General features: G+C 38.9%; 1 protein-coding gene across 1 annotated transcript in view; it reads right to left on the reverse strand.

The window, feature by feature from the left end:
• rmnd5b (required for meiotic nuclear division 5 homolog B) overlaps positions 1–17,593 on the reverse strand; it is a 35,474-nt gene extending 17,881 nt beyond the window's left edge. Inside the window, exon 1 of the mRNA XM_087799818.1 lies at positions 17,577–17,593. The gene's annotated coding sequence lies outside the window, so the exon portion shown is untranslated. The remainder of the gene's footprint in view (positions 1–17,576) is intronic.
• Positions 17,594–22,744: the final 5,151 nt, after the last annotated feature.

A 22,744-nucleotide genomic window follows, 5' to 3' on the forward strand; every position in this document is an offset into this window, starting at 1 on the left:
TCACATAAATCAATTCCACAATTTATGGGTTATAACTTCAACAAAGTATCAGTTTCTATATGGTTTCGTAGCGATAAACCAAAACTCATTTCAACTTTCCATTGAGATTTATGACATCAAGATAGCGGATTGAAATTGTTTATTGCTTTTTATTGTAACGCACCTCCTAGGTTGTTAAAAGGATGCCCTTGCTGATGTGGCCATCAAAGCTTTTCAGTGTCCAAGTTTACAACAGAGCTCATAAAGGTTTATGTCAAACAACATTTGTGCATAGCAACAGTACAAGACCATTGATTTTAAAAACTGTGAAATATTTGTGTGAAATAATACCTTCTGTTAATATAATTTATTTTTTTTGCCCTGTTCGTGTCCAACATGAGTTCAGTGAAAAAGTATAGCTACGTCAGATCGGACCTTTAGATATATTTTAGATGAATTTGTTGCCAAGCAAAGTCTGTGGAATGGAATGTTTCCGTTAACGTTTTGATGCGATATTGAACAATTTAGCTAATGATTAAAGATACGCCTTAGGAGTACATACTAATCAGTTCGAGCTTCCGACACACCTACGAATACTTCCAGGCAAACACGAGCTGATTCCACCCACCTTGGGATCATTCTCAAAATAGGCTTATATGAGATCAAATCATAGGGAACCAAACTAGTACAGAAATTAGGAGCTCACATAACCAACCAGAAAGGACTTGGCAGGTGCAGGTTCTTATTGACTATCAGATAAAATCTAATTTTATTTCGATATTGACTTTTTCCAATCTCTGCATAACTCTTTAACCATATTCTTTTCATTAAAGCTCTGACCAATCACACGGCCTCTTGTATTACCTCTTTGTAATTTAGAATCTGTTGAAATTGTTCAACTAAACAGACGCCATGACATCATCTTGGGCGATGGGTCTTTTCCACTCTTTTGTTTTTGTTTCTCTCTGCGGCCCCCCCTGACAGTGATGACATCAAGGATTTAAGAGCACACACGCTTGAAGCTCGTATCATGGTTGTCACCCCAAGATTGGACCAACTGGGAGGGTGAATGTTGCGTGGAAAGATATCAACTCTATTATCTGGAGCACAGAAGTGTGGGCAGCATGTGCCGGACTAGATAGTGTTTTTTACGTCACAATAGGAAAGTTAACTTTGTTAAATAATCTGTGACGAAGTCTTTTTTTTCTCCGTGAGAATATGCAAGATATGCGTGGCAATCATTTTCATCTTACTAAATCAAAGAATTAAGTCAACCCAGTTAAAATATTAATATTAGTGTCTTGAAGATTTCTTAAACATTAAATTCAATTAATCTCTGTATTTATTTATTTGATAATTGTTTTAACTTCTTGGATTATATAGGTTTACTTTATTGATTGGTTTGTATGTTGTGTTTAAATATTTTTATGTGAAATAAGCTACAATTTTAACTAGTATAATTAGATTTATGTGTGAAAAAAAAATCTGAGTTAAAAACCTGGTAGTCTATAAAGAAAAATGAAGAAAGAAAATAACTTCATTCAATAAATACGGTATATTATATATGTGAACAATGCGTTTTTAATTTGTTTTAAAGTTTAGTTCATGACAGTGTCTTGTTTCACCTCATAAAGGCTGGACACATTGAAACTTCACTGACTTGAAATACAATAAGTGATATTTTTCTAAACAATTGAGCATGTTACACATTTTTTCTTATGCCCATACAAGGCTTGCTTCCACCCGGAAGTAAGCACGTGTGCCGTTGTTATGACACCTGGTCGGCAGGTGAAGCAATAGGAGAAAGGAACGGCGAGTGAGCAACTAGGGAACACCTAAAACTCTGCCCCTCGGCTTCGCCTGCGTTGCCGGGGCGACCGCGAGGGCAAAACAATGAGTGACTTCCTCCGCTCCGCCAGGTGGTGTATCTACAAGTTTGACTAAGACCTGATCGTCATATACTTTCGTCGGTTCCATTTGAACCCTAGCGATAATGCGCAGTCATGGTGTTAGTCACTCATCTAGAGCGTCTAATTATTGAGGAGTCAGACGTTATCGTAGATAACAACATTATAGTTCCAGACCAGACTATGACATTAGCCAGTGCGGATGATGAGGTAGCCGGGGGGTGGCGGGGTGGCGGGGTGGGGGGGTTGATGTCATGCATGGGGCTGATCACTTTACCCGACTTCCACCGGTGACACCGGATCGATGAGGAACGGAAGGAATGATAGAAGAGTGCGTGGGTGGGATGAATTATGATCCCGGTCACTGACCCCTCTGAGCCGACATCAGAGAGAGTCGCCGACTTCAGACAGGTCTGGTAAAAATGACCACCAAGTGAATCTCCTGGGTCAGCCTGGGTTCCTGTTCTACGGTCACAACCGTTACTCTTGTCTAGGTCTGATTCTTTCAGCGTTAGTCAGACCACCTCGTATGAGAAGTGAAAGTCAAGAGACAATAAAAGAGTGCAGCGCAGACGCCGCTTTTACAACTCTACAAAGAATGTTATTGGACCAAATATAATCCAGGTTTTGACAATATATCCACTGTTGCGTAAATATGTTGCTATTTGTGTTTGGCCGCGGATCAGGCTGTCAAAGGGAGATGAAGGTTGAGGAGTTCTTAGATGACCTACATTTGGATATTCGATGTCAACAACAGACTTGGCTGTAGATTCACTTGAGCTTTTTTTCGACATGTGACCTGCTGGGACGTGATGCCGTACGTTATTAGTTGTATTTGGTTCACATTTTCTTTCATGTGGCTTCTGGATCGTGGCCAAGAGAACGTGAAAAAACAATACATACATCGGAACACCTGAGCTGTGTCTCAAATCGCATACTTGCGTACTTAAACTTTGTATTTTTAGTGCATAAGTGCGTCTAAATTTTTAGTATGCGAAATGTAGTGCTCCATGCACACTAAATTGGCGTACTAAAATGCCTAAAACTGAGTATGGATTGATGGGCGCTTTCTACCCTAAACGGCCGCCATCTTAGTGTCAGTTACAAAGCGCTCTATAAATACTAATTACTTACTTACTTACTTATATATACAGTGCCTTGCGAAAGTATTCGGCCCCCTTGAACCTTTCAACATTTCGCCACATTTCAGGCTTCAAACATAAAGATATAATTTTTTTGTCATGAATCAACAACAAGTGGGACACAATCGTGAAGTGGAACGAAATTTATTGGATAATTTAAACTTTTTTAACAAATAAAAAACTGAAAAGTGGGGCGTGCAATATTATTCGGCCCCTTTACTTTCAGTGCAGCAAACTCACTCCAGAAGTTCAGTGAGGATCTTTGAATGATCCAATGTTGTCCTAAATGACTGATGATGATAAATAGAATGCACCTGTGTGTAATCAAGTCTCCGTATAAATGCACCTGCTCTTTGATAGTCTCAGGGTTCTGTTTAAAGCGCAGAGAGAACCATGAAGACAAAGGAACACACCAGGCAGGTCCGAGATACTGTTGTGGAGAAGTTTAAAGCCGGATTTGGATACAAAAAGATTTCCCAAGCTTTAAACATCTCAAGGAGCACTGTGCAAGCAATTATATTGAAATGGAAGGAGTATCAGACCACTGCAAATCTACCAAGACCCGGCCGTCCCTCCAAACTTTCATCTCAAACAAGGAGAAGACTGATCAGAGATGCAGCCAAGAGGCCCATGATCACTCTGGATGAACTGCAGATAACTACAGCTGAGGTGGGAGAGTCTGTCCATAGGACAACAATCAGTCGTGCACTGAACAAATCTGGCCTTTATGGAAGAGTGGCAAGAAGAAAGCCATTTCTCAAAGATATCCATAAAAAGTCTTGTTTAAAGTTTGCCACAAGCCACCTGGGAGACACACCAAACATGTGGAAGAAGGTGCTCTGGTCAGATGAAACCAAAATCGAACTTTTTGGCCACAATGCAAAACGATATGTTTGGCGTAAAAGCAACACAGCTCATCACCCTGAACACACCATCCCCACTGTCAAACATGGTGGTGGCAGCATCATGGTTTGGGCCTGCTTTTCTTCAGCAGGGACAGGGAAGATGGCTAAAATTGATGGGAGGATGGATGGAGCCAAATACAGGACCATTCTGGAAGAAAACCTGTTGGAGTCTGCAAAAGACCTGAGACTGGGACGGAGATTTATCTTCCAACAGGACAATGATCCAAAACATAAAGCCAAATCTACAATGGAATGGTTCACAAATAGACGTATCCAGGTGTTAGAATGGCCAAGTCAAAGTCCAGACCTGAATCCAATCGAGAATCTGTGGAAAGAGCTGAAGACTGCTGTTCACAAACGCTCTCCATCCAACCTCACTGAGCTCGAGCTGTTTTGCAAGGAAGAATGGGCAAGAATTCCAGTCTCTCGATGTGCAAAACTGATAGAGACATACCCCAAGCGACTTGCAGCTGTAATTGCAGCAAAAGGTGGCGCTACAAAGTATTAGCGCAAGGGGGCCGAATAATATTGCACGCCCCACTTTTCAGTTTTTTATTTGTTAAAAAAGTTTAAATTATCCAATAAATTTCGTTCCACTTCACGATTGTGTCCCACTTGTTGTTGATTCATGACAAAAAATTAAAATTTTATATCTTTATGTTTGAAGCCTGAAATGTGGCGAAATGTTGAAAGGTTCAAGGGGGCCGAATACTTTCGCAAGGCACTGTATACATATGCATATAGTTACAGGTGCATTTTCAACCAGCAGTAGTAGGATGACACGTTTTCGGTGCTGATAACGACATAAATATCTTGCAATTATTTTATCTTATTTCTTGATCCAAACTTGAAAATGTGCTGCCAGCAGGTGTCGCCGATAGTGTTCATACAGCTGGTTGCAATCATCGTTAAATAGCAGTAGAAGAAGAAGCTGTTGCGTCATTTCCGGTTAGTGCATAGCAGCAGTGTTTGATTTGAGACGTACTATCTGTCGAGAATTTGTGTACTAGTTAGTACGTACACTATCCTGATGCATACTAACCGCCAGTATGCGAGACAAAGCACCTGGGTCACAGCGAGGTATTGGAAAACAAACATGGCCAACTATTAACACTTAAACTGCACCTTAAACTGGGTTAGTTCCTAAATTTGACATTGAAACACCCTTGAAGTTAAATAATCCCACAAGTCTCACCTTTTAAACATAACCACTAGTCAGAGATTGTTTCATAGATTTTGAAAATTGAATGAGGCTATTTTAAGGTACATATTTTATCCTTGGCGGCATTTTAGGGTGTTAAATGATGAAAGAATGAACAAGACTCTCAAGACTGAAACAAATTATTATCACGGCTGTTCTTTGGCAAAATCGACAAAAATGGGACATGGAGAGAGACTGATGTGAAAACAAATGTGGGCAGGAGCAATAAAAGATTGTTTTCTCAAAACAAAAGCACAAAGTTGTACTGTTCTCGTGTTTTTCTTCACCCATAAATAATCAGATCTTCTGTTTCCTTAGGCAGTAGCTAGAAAAGAGTCCATCAGGATAACACGATAGGAACAGTACAGCTTCCAAAGGGGACGACCTATTTTTGCCATATTTGGTTGAATGTGGAGTTTCAGAACTTCCTTAATAACAATGGACGCCACATTTTCGTCTCAGAAAAAGTTGCGTAGCTGACCCAGAGTGAATTTAACGTTATGAAGCAATGGCGATACAGTTCTGCGACTCTTTTTTTACGAGATAAAACATGTCCATGTCTAGAGGTAAGAGCCAAATACATATAAATCAAGGATATACAAGAAAAAGCAAACGCGTAAAAAATTAAATTGTTGACCCTCAGGTCCTTAAGTAGTTGCATCCACAGTTACAGGCCATGATAGCTAAAACTGACTTGAAATACCAATAAATGTTTTAAAGGTTTTCTGAAACCCACTTTAATATTTTCATAACCAAGCTTAAACTACACTATCTTTTGGGGTTCTGCATCTTCTCTCAACTACTTCTGTATCCAAATCATAGTCATGACGGAATTAAAAAGAGGATGGAAGATAATAGAGGCCAAAATATGTTATCTTGTCAGTGGGTGTTTTACATCCTCCTTAAAGATAAGAGCATTTGTCATCCAGCAGGATTGTTGCTTCTCCACCCAGTACGAGATAATTGAGGTGGATTAAGTATTTAAGACCTACTTGGTCTTCAGAGGAAACTCTGACAGGGCTACCTGGCAACAGATACATATACTTTGCTTGATGACAGCATCCTGGATCCGTGGGCTGAACAGAAAAGAGGCCGACAATGAATGGATGAATCCATGTGCATAGAAGCATGTGAGTCAGTGTTCTCAGTTCATACATACAAAGGACATTCTCCTTTTTCTACTGGTGTACTGCTAATACCCATTAGTGCCAGGGTGGGAGATTTAGTTTCCTATGACTGTCAGGGACCGTCAAGCCCAAAGAGAGAAGCAAAGAGCCAGAATATCTATTACTTTTGTTGGTTATAACGTAAAAAGTCACCAAAAATACAGGTTTTCTTGACAAGAACTGGACTGAAACATTTATTTTCATCAGGACTCGAATTGAGGCGAAAAAAAGTATAACTCTGGAACTGGCATCCAAACATTGATAGATATAGATACTGATTTTGTCCTGTTTAATATTAAAGCTTTAGCAGTGGTTTAACAACTATTTAATCGACCGGATTATGGATAATAATATACTAAAATAATCAATTACTGCAGTTCGCTTTAAACCCCATCACAAATTCTATGAAGCTAATAACATTTTAAATGCAATTCTTTACTAAAAAAACATATATATCAGATGTAAAATGACTGAATTTTATTTAAACAAGTTGATAAAGCATTACAAAATTACATAAACCATACTATGCCAATATAATATAATTAATATGAAATAACTATACTTTAAAAATGAGTGATTTTTAAAAAATCACTCATTTTGAGGAGAAATATTCATCCAAAGGGGTAAATAAAAAATGAAGAAAAAAAAGGCAAGTTGTATTAAGAGTTAATATGATATTAATTACAATATTTTAATTGTTATCTTTCAGTAACATTTTTTACGCATATCAGTTCCACTCTTACATCATGGGTGCCGCATAAATACAGCCAAAGGGCCATATGTGGTCACTGGGTCCAATGTCTACATTTTGGAGACGATATCCTGAATCTCCAAATAGGAACCACTAGTACAAGGAGTGGAGAATTTCCAGGGTTTTTCATGTCAGGCTGTGTGTTTTCTATGGGCTTCTTACATATAGTTAAACGCATTCCCTGAATTCCCAAAAAGACACTCTTGCTTTGGGTTGTTCAAGCAAGGCGCTTTACAAATAAATATTACTTACTTACTCTTGGAGATGCTCAAAAATAATCGCACAAAGTTGTGCCAGACATCCCCCAAAATGTGAGGTAAAAGACGGCATATTGTCACCGTATTTTCCATAGAACTATGCCAATATAATACGGTGCAATGGGCAGGACCATCACTAGATGTCACTATATTTCACACATGGCAACATACCCTTGGGCAACACACCAACTTCTCTGCAGGGATAAACACCAGTTATTGACTATTCATCTCAGCCTTGACTCCAGCATGAGAGCACTTCATGCTGGAGTCAAAACCAGAGTGGAAACCACGGTCGTGAATCAAGACCGCGGCACTGACTCGGTCCCACAGCACCGTGTGAGTCGTCCATTGAATGCAGCAGAACCACAGTTCTTTTCGAAATAGGTGAGATTCCAGAAACGCAGTTTTGCTACATTATCATTTATTTCTCACAGTGGGATTTATGCCACCCAGCTTAATAGCGATTTGATCTTGAAATATTTATTTGCATATATATTTATCTCGTGACCACCTGCCTGGAGGATTTCAACAATGCTAACTAGATGGCGCAGGGCTATATTTACACAGGGCTGGACGTCCATCATCACCGAGCCTGAGCATGGGACGACGGGGAAAAGTGAAGCCCGTCACTCATCACCATCCAAACCTGGGGGTTCTAATGTTTATAATACCTCGGGTCAAGACCGGGTCGATGAGTACGTAGTGGGTTCCGACAGTGGTTTAAAAACAAGTTTGCTCAAACCATTTTAAACCAAAATGCATTCTGGCCGGCACGCATGCACGCGGCTGCAGACTAGACAGAACCGACGAACAGAAAAAGAATCCAGGCGAGGATGAACCCTCGGCCCTGGCACACTGCACCTGAATGACATCACCGCGTCAGGCAGACAAAATAACACATCAGCCATCGAATACAAACGGGACAGTCGACGACTGTCTGGGACTCTGCAAATAGATGACCAGACACCAGGGGCAGGTGCAGCTCCTGCAATGACAGATGAAATTAAAGCAGACACACATGACCTCGTGGACGAGTCCTGCAAAAAAATCGTGGACCATCTATAGAACCGCACGGCGAAGGTGTGATGAAATCAAGCGATATGAGCGATGTAGTTCGTCTTACACATAAAACTAAATATTGCACGCCCGCGTGTATTCCGATCGGTCATATGACAAATTTGTTTTAATTTAGTTGAGGATAGCTATTCTAAACTTTGATCATAACATCTCTACTTTTAGACAGCCTTCAGCTGGAGTCGCAGACGGAGAGGTATAAGGGTATCAGGGTGTTGACCGCAAAGAACAAAAAAATGTCTTCAAAATAAAAAAAATGTTTAAGAAAGCAGCACATCTTAGAAGTGTTTTTTTTTCCTTGATTGGAGATTGGTGGTTGTGTTCATCATTAAGGAAGCCTTGACAACTGACACAACTAACTAATTTGGTAAAATTGTTTGCCTTCTTTTCCCCATAGATTATTGGCTATCACAGCACAATCCACTCCACGGCTTAAAATACTGCCGACTCATCAATTACTCTGATTGTGTCCTGCTGTGCAGATTAATCAACACTCCTTCTGTGAGTGCATATGTGTATTTGTTCTAGGAAACCTGGCGTTTTGTGTCGATTTGAATGGGCTTTTGAACACAAACATGTATTCAAATCTTTCAATTGTAATGTGTAAGATTTGAATAACATGATAAATGTTTTACTGTCAATGTAAATATAAATATATACTTTCTCCAAGAACATGGATCATTTTGGCATTTAGTCCCACAGAAGATTAGCACATTCATTCAAACATTTTCTAAACCCAAACCTTATTATTGAAATTGTTTAAAACCTATTTGAAAATGCCTTTACCTTAAAGTTACATGAACAATTTTTTTCTTCTAAATATTTCACAATATTGTACTGGAAACCCAATTTCCAAGGGTTCAAGATCCATACACTTACAGGAGCCAAGTTCCAATTCAGAAAAGTTCCTTCAGAATTTGATGATTAACTTTAGATTAGATTAGATAGACTTTATTAATCACTTTGGAGGTCTCCTTCGGGAAATTGGGTTTCCAGTTCACAGCAAAGACGATAGTTTCATAAAAACAAGAACAAAGAGCAAATAAAAGAACAAAGCGTAAGGGATGACAAAAGTGCATAAAGAACTTAGATTAAATGAAATAAGGCAGGGGTAGGGAACCTGGTCCAGATAGAGCCGCAGTGGGTGCAGGTTTTCGTTCCAACCATTCAAGAGGACACATTTGATCCAATCAGGTGTCTTCGGAGTGTAATCAGTTGATTGTCAGTCTGGTGTTGCTTGTTCAGCTGAAACCTCATTGGTTAAACTGTACATGCTTGATCGGTTGGAACAAAAACCTGCACCCACTGCGGCTCTTTCTGGACCAGGTTCCCTACCCCTGAAATAAGGCAAAGAAAAGGATACAAAGATAAACATACTGTAGACATCCTTTCACTCTGCTCCTGCCCCCACACTCCGAATTAAAACGTCTAATAGCACGAGGAATTAATTTTGCTCTTTTTGGTAGATTATAACATCTATTGTGCGTCTGTAACAGGTTTAAGCTTTTAAAAAGGAATGGTTTATCAGCTAGCATAGAGAGTTGTTAACAATGCTAATGCCAGTCATTGAGTTTAAATTTGACCACCCCTGTAGGAGAATTTAGAATAAAAATTCTGTTAATTTGCAATCAAATGACAAACCTATCATTTGTAATAATATGAAATTGTATGTTTTTATGACAAAAATGTTGTTAGTTTGATGCTAGAATGTATTTTTAAAGAGTGTTTCTTGTGTTATACATCAGCTGCAAGGAAGTACAACTTTAAAACTGACCACAAATATGCTAAAATGATATTCTAATTATTATCTTTTCATAATTGTTGTCGTAATGATGTTTCATTCTATTGTCTCATTATAACAAGACTATTATTTTAACCGTGTTGCATCTTCTGTGATTGAGTGTGACATCACTTGACCCGCAGTGAACTGTCATGTATTCTGTTGTTGTTGCTTACACGAACATCATACATCAAATGACTGAACACCATCAGCGCCAGCTCATTATCACGTTGCAGTCGCAGAGCGACGTGCCATGTAAGGCTATTTGACTGTGAGCTCAGAAAACACTGAAACCAAAGAACCCTCTAAAGTCTCCCTAACTGACTGCGCCGAGGGTATTAATAACACACAACCACATTTACACACACAACCACTTAGGGCTAAAGAATGGTACTTTTTACAACCTTAAGTTGCCTACAGGTGCCCTGGCTCATGCCACTCCTTTGCTGTTGAGTTCTTAACATTTGGTATGTTGTTGTGCGGCCGGACATTGAGTGTGTCTGTGTGTAGAACTGTGTCCAGTTAAATGGAATCATGTTAACTTGTAAATTAACACCCGTCGCCTCCAGACCGCATGAATGCAGCAGCCTCCAGGATAGTGAGGTCATGATGGTCTCTGGATCGTGTAATCGAGGCGACACTAAACGCTATATATACAGAGATGGGTGAGGGGGTACGCGAAGTATGCACTCACAGTGTGATCGCAGGGGATTGTGCCAATTCTGATCCAAACAGGCACGGCCAGGCAGCGATCGAGAGCGCAGGGAAATGATCAGATGCGAGGTTTCCACGAATACAAATATGATATCCGAGCAGTCCGTAGACACGTGCCATAAATCATGCATGTGCGGAGAGCTATAAACTGCAGTTTGCATTCATGCTGTGTCAGAGCCTCGTGAAACAAAACGACTAATAAAACATAACACTGATGGTGAAAGTCCATCATAAGGTCATAGAAAGGTGGTCAAAATGTCACAGGGTTGATACTATGGATGCACTGGAAATTTGGCCAGTGAAAATCTGTGGCCAAAAGTTATTTTACGGTTTTCGGTGTTTCAAATGTTGACGTCTTCCTCTCCAAGATACAGTAAGTCCCTCATTATGACGATGTTTTGAACGTATTACTTAATAAAGTTCTCCCCGTCTGAAATCTCAGCGAACAAGAGGTTACGAGCAGAGTCCATTATGACGTAATAATGGCTTCACTCCTCCTCCTGCCAGCTGTAATCATGCCTTGCTTTGTTTATACAACGAGTTCCCTGGAGGTTGAGGATTGATGACAAGCGGTGATGAACCTTGATGCTTGACCAATCACAACAGAGTGGGCGTGGTTATGGTAAACAAGATTTAATCACCAGAAAAACTGTTTTTTTAGTAGGCGGGGCTTAAGCACATTTTCTTATGTAAATATTTAAATAAAAAGACAGTTTTGTACAGACAGACACATACTGATGAGCACAATAGAGGTCCAAGATCTATTTAACAGACACTTAATTAACATTAGTTGCCATTTAACACAGAAATGCTGTGACCGAAACAATATGAATTAAGCCAAAGCTGGACAACCAGACTTGCCTGGATACAATCAACACACCGCGGTATGAAAGTGTTCCAATACACCTGAGAAAGATTACAAATGGAATATGAGTTATGCTGACTTTAGTATGTGATAGAATATAAGTTGCTAGCTGCATAAATTCAGTGCATGGCTACATTCAGTGCAGATTATAAGCTTCCCAAGACCTTCACTTCACAACAATTTGTGTTAATAAAACATGTTCTTTCTTCTTGTCCCTTTTCAGCAGCTAACCAAAGAGATCAGCTTCTCTGTTACTTCTGTTACGTGCAACTTATCTTATTGAGTTGTACTTCTAAACCGTCTCCTAACAAAAGGTTGGAGTATATATACATAATTATTACATTTTCTTTTACTGAAAAAGCATCTGTAAAACTGCTGATGCATCAAAATGAACAAGAAAACAACTGTAAGAAACATTGCACCAATTAATATCCATAAGTCAAAGAATACATTAATTACAGTAAAGAGTAAAAATATGTATTTACCATTGATATTTATTATAATAATGTATGTTGCTTTGTTCTTACTTCAGTGTGTCATTATGTTATTTGAATATATTTATTGAGGCGTATCCCTCTCTGGATTTTCTGTTTACCTTGTGAAATGTAAGGATCTGGAAAAGTACTCCAAACAAACCTCAAAGAAGACACTGATGTGCAGGCAACATTCCTAAGTCATTAGAGGAGACATCACTCAGTGTGATGTCATGACAGGTTCATAGGTTCTGCTCAGATACATGTCGAGACAGAAACCAAAGTGAACACGCCCTCGAAGGAAGGAGGAAGCTTTCTTTCCTTTTTATAATCCGTTTAAGGCACCATTTCTCAAGACACGTGAATCATTAGTGGGTCAGACAATGAACTGATTTCAAGAGTTCATTAAGATGAAAGATGTCATTTGTGTCCAAGGTTAAACAACAAATCATAGTCAAATCATAAAGGTAGCTGCACCTTTATGATTTGACTATGATTTGTCAAAGCTTCCTCAGCCTTCTTTTTTTTTGCACTTCCCCCTTTATTCAGGGAGCAATTAAAAGAGAATTTCATTCACTCAAGTTATGTATTTTGAATGTTCTTTTGATGTTTAAACTAAAATAATGAACAATATTTTAGATTAAATGTTAAGTACAAATATGTATATATATGCTTTTAGGACTTACACATGTGGTAATATTTTAACCATCTGTTGGCAAAATATAAGTTGAATTGCACAGCTTCAGTTTTAACTCCATTGTTATTGTTCAATAGGCATATTTGCCAGTTGCTAAATGAGATTGGGATGATGTTTAAATCATTTAGAGTGCGGGCTGAACCCAGGGCAAAGAGCAGAATGCTGTGTCTCAAATCGCGCTGCTTTACAGTACACTGTGAGACAGTGCACATACTTGCGCAGAGCTTGACAGTGTAGTACTGTCTCAAATCAAACACTGCCGCTACGCACTTACCAGAAATGACTCGATAGCTACTAAACTACTTTTTAACGCTGATTGCAACCGGCCGTTTCAACCTTATAACCGACACTTACAGTGCTTTTCGCCAATTGAAACCATTTATCAAGTTGGGTTTTATTGTGTTATAATAGTTGTTGTTTTGTTTTGTGGTAAAGTGAGTGTTTTCTCAAGACATTTACTGAAGTGCTCCGAAGACATGTCATCCTCATCCAACTAGTAACGTATCTTCCATTTAGCGATGTAGCTCTACACGTAGCATCATCTAAGTAACTAAGATGGCGGCCTTAAGGGTTAAAAGTGTCTTTTTCTGGCCGTTTCGCAAACTACATTTTCGCATACTGCTCAAAGTGAAAGCACTTTTGTACTCAAAATATTAAGTGTACGTGTAGAAGTGGGACACAACATATGTCTCCCATCTGGCTTGAGAATAAGTCGTGGTCCTAGACGATGTAGATGACCTCCCTGCTGAAGTTGCTGCCCCCACGACCTAATTTCACATAAGCAGAAGACAATTACCATGAAATACAACTAAGCTAATGCTAGTGATCATGTTGTTGTTGTATTTTTTACTATTGTCAACACAGTTATTGAATTGATTTAATTGTTTTATTGATTTAATTGTATCCTTTTTTAATCAAGTCATTACGATGTGGGAACTGTGTCACCTACTTACTGGTATGTGTTGTAAGTAGCATTAGCGTGAGTTGGGTCATATTCATCAGATCTCTTAAAAAAACAAAAGAACAGAAGAAATCCACAAGGACCAGCTTTGTTTAAGATCCTTTGTGTAATTCAAGATGTGACCCTTGTGCTTCTTTTTGTTCTCGGTATCGTGTTTGCTGCTTCTCAAAAGTCATTTGAGTTGAATAAAACTAAAAAACCTTCCAAATATACCCCTCAAACCACAGCAGCTTCTGTCTGTCAGCAGGTCGTGCTTGAGTTACTACTGGGTTTGGCTTTATTTCGAGTCTCCCTCACGTCAAACTCTGCTGTCCCACACATATTTCACATCATCATTGTGGTGCAGCTGTCTGTGCCGTCCCTCCCTGGATGTCAGTGTGGTCCATCATAGAAAAATAAACGGCGGTTTTCATCCTGGGAGGCATCATAGGAAACCTAGAACGACGCACTCATTATCGTCATCTTGTTTTCCCTCGTGTTCAACATCCATTCGTGTCGTACATAGAGAAAAAGTTTGTCGTGCTTATGATAGTATTTCTTAATCTCTGGGTGGAGAGGTAATAAAACCCTCACATGAGGTATTCCTGTGTCATTGTTCCGTCCGCCACACACACCAGAACTGTCGTCTAATCTGCCGGGGCATTGAGTCCTTTGCTAGCTCAAAAGCAGCATTGTCTAAAGGTCGGGAGAGTCTCTGGAATAGAAATCAATCGTTGTGGCATTTTTTCACTGAGTAGAAGGCCAGCTCCAGTTACATGGACCAGAAGAGAGAGGGATGAAAGGCGAGGGGTGGGTCCACATGTTACATACAGCCACCGAGGATTGGTAGTGCATTAACGTGGAGGCTTATTATGAACACTGGCTGCAGTGACCTATACCAGAGGGTTCAACAATAACCGGTCATCTTTGATTCATCTCCTGGTTCAGCCCGCAACTGATGAATAGTAACTATATTGAGAATAATATTGGAGAAATATTCTTCTTGTTGTTTGCACTATAGGTACCATGGTACTTGATGAATCTTAACCCATAAACGCGGAATGCAAATCAATATTTAGCAGTCAGTCTTCCCCGTCTACCATTGTCTTCACTACCAAACATGTGTTTATCTTATTAAAGTATTGAACGCTCAAGTTGAACATTTTTGCCGAGTCCACCACAAGGGAATATTCATCAAGAACAATAAGCTCTGAAGAATCTGATGCATCCAAATATTTTGCCTTTCAAATGAATCCACATTTGATAAGGGGGTACAATTATGACTCTCTGCTCCGCCATTTAGATATTTCACTAACATTAGACCCACCTCTCATCAATTGACCCACATTTAAGATGCTAATTGAGAAACGGTGAGAGGTTTCTTTGTCACTGGAAACCAATGAATAGCACCTTTAAATTGTTTACTCACTAGTTATTGAATCCCTCAAGTGGGCAGTCAATGGTAGCACACAAAGGACGATGATTGAGGTTGAGGCTACATATCCAAATACTTGAAGGGTGAAATGCCTACCGGCAATAAGATCATATGCTTGAACAACTGATTTACAGAACAATTGAGTTGAGTTGGTCTAGAGACTTTTGAGTGTATTTTTGGTACTTTGGGAATACATGGCACTTGAATCATCTTTGGATAACAAAGGGTTATTCCCACCCTTTTCTTGGAAAAAGTTTCCTGTTGGCAGTTTCTTTTATGGGTTGGTCTAGAGGAGCAAGAATGCTACAGAAGTGGTTGAACATGTTTCAGTTCTCGATAAATGGGCTACTTGGGAAGCAGTGGAAGTAGAAGATTACAAATGTAGACAAACCTGTCCTGAAACCCAGAACCTGAATCATGTTGATCAATTTACTAGGTTCTTGGATGCGTGGATTCTCTCCTTGGTCATCCATTTTTAAAAAACATTTTAGGGGTGTTGGCGATTCAAATAGTGGGTAAATGATGGCATGAGTTGAAAGGAATAACATATGTAAGGCGTATATCCAGGAGACCCAGGAAAGGAGACTGATTGTATCTAATTTATTGTTCTGGCAAACCATTGGGTTTTATCCCTGATGTTATTTAATTTGAATAATTGGCCAATTCATTTATGGGAACCATTAAAGGTAAACAAAACCCCTTCTTACGATCTTTTCCATTCAAATATTATATAAGATATTGTTATTCTTACTAACATCACAGCTAGGTCCAACATTTAAAGTATTACCAGTCACTACGGTGATGGTCATAGAGCTTAAAATACCATAGTTTTGTTGTTTGTGTTGTTTGTTGTTGTTCTGTGTTTATCCTTATCAGGCTGGGGATTATTCCATGTGATATCCGTTCATCGGTGATGGTCATAGAGCTTAAAATACCACAGTTTTGTTGTTTGTGTTGTTTGTTGTTGTTCTGTGTTTATCCTTTATCAGGCTGGGGATTATTCCATGTGATATCCGTTCATCGGTATGAGCTCAACCCAGTGACGACATCTAATTTTTGCAACATGGCGTAAAATCCCTTCTAGGTCAGAAGTAAATCATTCTTTGTGGGGTAAAGGTAAAGGTAATTGCGTAGCTCTGCAATACACTTTGGAACTATAGTGATTTGTTTCAATGAAATCCCCAAGAGTTCTCTCTAGCGTTCTATCTAATTCTTTTGAAATTCTTTTTCATACATTGTTCTAAGGCATCTATTAAGAAATCTTCAGGAAGGACAATAACGTGTCCTTCCACCTAACGGCCAAAAAGTCAGTTAAGAGGTTTGACAAGAAAACCTGCTCCAACAGGAAGGAAGACACCCCTCATATTCACCAACACATGTCTAAAGACTAGCCAAATCGAGCAAGTATTTGACGTGGACAGCCTTAGTCAATGTTGTCGTCATTGGCCAGATTGTGGCCTCATTGCATCATGTGCTCTATCAAAGCTTGAGATAAACTTTGCACGTCATCCTGTACATCAAAAGAGAATTTTCCTATTAGATCCACTGTGAATACTCCTTCAGTGTCCTTTGGCAAACCAATGTTGACCACTACACTCAGCAATCATACCGGAAGTCCAACTTCCCAATTACATAAAGGATTGTGGTCGAGATTACAAGTTGATAAATGTTCGGTAAACTCAATCTGCCATTAATGTTGGCCAATTTGTCGAGTGCCAAATTGATATGGCGACAGTTTCCTGAAATGTAACTTTCACAAATGTCCGTAAATTGTATTACAGCAACTTCCTGATGTGATGCAATAATAACGTGTCACAATAGTGATGGTACAAGCTGTGATTCTGGTTTGTCAAAGCTCTATCTAAGTATAAATAATGTGAATAAAAACGTTACACACACACACTACTTCACATCACAGTCGGCCCAATCCAACCTGCTAAATCAATTACCATAGCCTGCCGTATGGTCGGCTTGAAATTAGAGTAAATCATCGCCTCTAAATATGCCAGTGTTTAAACTCAGATAAGGTACGGAGACAATAGTTTTGGATGAAGGAGAAGAAACTTGAAAAACAAATAGGATAATTATAGCATCTGAGAATGACAGGACAATATCATAATCAGACTTTCTGTTACGCACAGCAAGGTAAGTAATGTTCGGCCCGCGACCTGGACTGCAAGAAGATTTCGGCACCTCGGGTGATTGAGTTTGACGCCTCTTCGCTGCATTCTTTGTCTATACTTTATGTATACATGTTATGGAAAGAATTCAGATGACACATCTACTGTACCTCATGTTGTAAACAGGAATGGCACGCATGTAATTTCAAACATGTGATGACTCCCTTTAACATGAAACTCATATTCCATTTGATCCGGCAAAAATAAAGCTTTTATGTTGAAAATGTGACGCATTAAAGCAGATGAGAACGTGGTGTGTTTGAGCTACACTTGCCATTGCTTTAATGCTTTTTCTTTACGTTGCCACCATGCGGGGTCGAGGATGGTGTAAAGGTTTGAGCTGATGAAAGGTTTCATCACATTACAACTGTTTGATGTCAGCGCTGACTAAATAAGTGCCACTAAAAGCTTTTGTCCAGGGCAGGGAGTAGGTTCAGGGGGGGGGGGAGAAATGTGATATGTGGGTTGTTAGATGAGCTTTGATGTTACCTGAGCGCTGGTTGCTTCAATGGCTTCCGACACTGAGGAGACGACGAGAGAGCTGTGTATAGCATTCTACTCTCTGCGAGTCATCTCTTGTGTAAATCATTCATGAATTACCTGTCCTCGTGTAAGAGTAGGTGTCTTCAGGCGATAGGTTGCACTAATATCCTTCCTTATTTTCGTAAGCCTCCTAACCCTCGCATATTGTTTATCACATTCCATTGGATTCTGTCACAACAGGACGCATGTACATAAAAGAAAAATGAGGGGGTTGGATGGCACACGAACTTCAACTGACAATCAAGCCTCTCTGCATATAAATTCCTCACATATGAATATAACATGAAAGAGATTGATGAAAAGTCAATGAAAGCTCTGACAATGAATACTTTGTTATTTTGTTTGTCTTTGATGACAGATTAAAGAAATTATACTTATTATTTCACGTTTTTTAGATTCTCACACAAACAGAACTCACCATTCCAATATCAAAGGACAAAAAAAGTCCTTTCCGACACAAATACAAAAGCTCATCAAACAAAACTGGAGCAAAATCATGTGGTTTTGATCTACATGCTGGACTGAACCAGAACAGGAGAATCAGAAATAACCGAATTGATACTTTCAGCTGATCTATTTTCCATGTTTATATTGTCTGAAAAATTAGAATGGCGTCGCCATCTTAAAAACGGGTTACCTAGAGTTACTGGAAGGCTGGAGAGATGGGTGTTTTCTGAACATCATAGGAAGTTTTCTGATTCTGATTCTAAATAAAATTTGAAATGAAAGTGAATCACTTCTGTTTTTCTGTACATATCTTTATAAATTGAAACTTATTTAAAAAGCAGAAATAAATATCTTACATTTATATATAAACATGCAGGACCTAATTATTGTTTCTATATTACACTTTATACATTTGTGTTTAAATGAACATTTTTGACTTTTCGATGGCAATAGGATATTTTCTCTCAATCTCTTGCCCTCCCAAAAAAACAATCATTTCTTTAAAATAATAAGCACAAAACCAGATTTAAACATTAATCAATGATTAATCTTGATTAATCCACAGCAATTAATCTGATGAAAATATTCAAACATATAACAGCAATTATTTATTTATATGTGCGTGTAATGGACTGAAATGAATCTTATGTAATAGGATAACAAATATATCTTTAGGGAAGTGTCTTGCGGTGAAAAATGATCAGATCAGATGTGACATCATCACCATCCACTTACAGTATACACATCATAGTGCACTCACAGCAATGAAGCAATTAGCAAATAAACCCAATTGCTATCAGGGGTTTATAGCTGCCATTATATTTTCTCTAAACGTTTGAAACCTTCTCTCGGCTTGTGTTCAGACCATAATAACCATAATGTATTTGGACTTGAAAGCACTGGAGCCCCAGAGTCTCCTCCGCAACAATCTTTTTGACGTTTGTGTCTTCGTCATGATTAGCTAAAATCAGAACACACTTCAGAATATATGGATTTTCTAACCCTATATTCCAGGAAAACACAACCCACACACTTTACTACTGGTGTTTTTAGAGCTGTGAGCTGTCAGAACTGTAAAACCTTTTTGGCTTCCATTTTGTTTTGGAAACCAAAAGAATGCCCTTAAAAAAAAAAACAGGAAGTGTTTTAAATGCTACTGTTTGGATAAAAATACAGCCGTAAAACTGGAATAGTAAGTTCCCATTTGCAAGGTTATTGTGGCATTGTGTGTTCATGTGCGTAAGAGTCGTGCTCTTTCCTAGCAGCCCGTCTCTTTACGTTCATTTAAAGGTCAAGGGTTCTGCAGTAAAACACACTTTGGCGAGGCCTCCAGGCGAGTGGCTGGTTGAAAACCGCCCCCACAGCGTACTCTTTTATCCTGACAACAATCACACTTCCTCAGCTCATGTTGTTTCAGCTTCTTGGTGTTTATGGAGTTCAGGCTAAAGTTCCATTGTTGAATGGAGAGCTAGTGAGGCCTTTACGCCTTAATCATACGCTGCCATTAGCTCAAACATTTTTGCGGAGTTTATGCCCGCAAAATGACCGCGCTGCTATGCGTCACGACCTCCAGCATTTCCATGGCATGGAAGCAGCGGTGATCTCACTCCTGACGTCCTTTTGCTTGTCGCTGCCGCTCAGTTTTTTGGTCCTCTTGTCCCTCTTTCTTGTAAATTCCTTTGAAACAACGCTGTGGCTGGTCATGGAGGAATGTGAGGGCAGTGCAGTGTGAGACGGACAAAGCACCCACACGAAGGCACTTGGAAGGTTTGATTGAATCAGGCAGAGCCCTTCGATTAAAGAGGAACACATTTTCAGGGGGCGAACTCAAAAGAGAAAAGGAAGTAGGGAGGTTAAACTTACCACAGTCGGTCAAATAAAACACGGAAGTGTTTCATGTACGGGCTCCCACATGCCCAGCTGCCCTTTTGTTCTTATGAACAATCTGTTTAACATTAAATAATAGTAGGGAAATGAGTTACATCCTGAACCTGGTCTGGTTAAGATTTTCTGAAGGATGGTGACTTCAATAAGCCTTTGGTTCTCAGTGTTCAAATAAAAAAATTAAAAAATCCAATCCCACAAATGGCACATAAAAATGGCCGTCACTCCCCACACTGGTTACCTAAAAGTTTGGTGAGTTGATACATCATGCTATTATTATGATAAGATCACATTAAAAGCTGTCTTTATTGAATCTTTATTGAAATAATTAATCATAAAACAGCTCGAAAAACTTCAATCTTGCAAAACCAAGTGACTCAAGAGTACAATAAAGGAAATGAAAATAATAAACCCCCAAAGTGGGTGTGACCAGCTTCTGGACTTGATCGCTTTCCTTTGTTGTCAAAGTGTTAAGCAAGATACTCTTTCATTTTACAGACATCTCTCTAGAAGAATACACAACAATAAGGTTTTGTTTGTTAGATCAGCGTCTCTCTTAAAGCGGAGATATTTTGAAAACTCAACTCCTGACCAAAGATGCAGTTAGTCCCTCATCATGACGATGTTTTGAAGTTAGGGTTGAAATCTGTCTAAAATCTCAGAGAACAAGAGGTTACGAGAGCAGAGTCCATTATGACGTAATAATGACTTCACTCCAGCCAGCTGTGATCACACCTCGCTTTGTTTATACAACGAGTCCATCGCAGGTGGACACTTCCAGGATTGATTACGCTTGGCGACAAATCTTGAAGCTTGACCAATCACAGCAGAGTGGGCGTGGTTATAGTAAACAAGATTTCATCTTCAGAAGAACAAAGTGTTTTCGGTGGGCGGGGCTTAAGCCCATTTTCTAATGCAAATATTTTAATGAAAAGAGAGTTTTGTACAAACAGACACATATTGATGAGTACAAAGATCATTTTAAGAAATTTAACAAATTAGTTTCCCTTTAAGATTAACTATTATTTCCGGCAGGTGTTGAGTGTGGAGTCATGACACCAATTCACCAAAGCAAAGTCTGGACCTCAACCAAAAGCTTTGGCACGGAAATGATGACACACTGACCTGATATTTGCTTTACTAAACTAACTAAAACAGCCGATCCACTGAACATTTGTTCCTAATTCAAAGCTTAATGAATAGAAATACAGACGGAAATACTTCCTGTATGACAAGGCAAGGAAAGTTTTGCTAATCCAGTCAATACTAGCAACGACCAGAATTCATCACAAGGTTATGTCTACCTAAGAAGTTCCGCCTATGTCTAAGACCGTGACTGGTTAGTCATGTGGCCATTTGGTCAGGACTTCACACTAAGGTGCACAGAAAGCACGGGTCAAAATATAATTAAAGGTCACATAAATGGTTTAGTGATGATTTTCACCAGGAAGCACTACAGAACTCAAAGTTTCCTTTGACCATGCCTTGATTTAAGCATATGAGCAACTGATAAAATGACCAAGATAATCTACATACTACTAAAATGCAAACATGTGTACATTAATTAATAAATTGAGAATTAATTTAAACTTGCTTTGACACATATCGTTATCCTTCGTGTCGTTAAAGTTGAATAATATACCAACATCAAAGCAGGGGTAAGTTTGAGAAAAAGTTAGATATCTTCTGACGGGATGGATGATAAACTTATATTCTTTTTTTGTATGTTGCCAACAACTGGTAGAGCACCCCTGGAAATACATGATAAAACATACGGCTCGGGGACCATATCTGACCTTCCAACTTTTTTACGAGGCCTACAAGAGGATTTAAAACTATCTTGAACTATAAATACGACACAGACAGATAGGAATTCAGAGAAATACGAGTAAGCATTGTTTTTTGTTGTTTTTTTTTTAAGGCGTAGTTGAATAAGGATAATTTTAGTTCAGTGACACATACCGTACGTCAGAAATGCTTTCTGCTAAAGTTAGCATTCTAAAATGAAAACTGATATCACATTCTGTTTAGACTTCCTGTTAAAGGACAGACAACTTTAGAATGCTCAATGAATAGAAATGTTGTTCAGCCAGCGACTTGGATTGTGTCCAACATTTTAGCACCTAGACTTGACCTAGATGGAGTTGGGGTTAGGCTTGGGTTTCCTACGTTAAAGTCCAGTTAAATCTTTCGGGGGGGATAAATATTTTTATTTCTAATCTATTAAAAAACATTGTGATTGGTTCTAGTTCTGATTTAAGGGAGATGAGTTTTGTAAACGAGGGAGGAGTTACATTGAAGAAGTGAGGAGTGAATTGAACAGATTATGGTTTAATATTCTGCTTTTAAACATACTTTAAATACATGAAGCTCATTATTGTGAAACAAGTATTTCATTTAATTG

This window comes from Callionymus lyra, chromosome 9, assembly GCF_982586985.1.
Source record: "Callionymus lyra chromosome 9, fCalLyr1.hap1.1, whole genome shotgun sequence".
Lineage (NCBI taxonomy): Eukaryota > Metazoa > Chordata > Actinopteri > Syngnathiformes > Callionymidae > Callionymus > Callionymus lyra.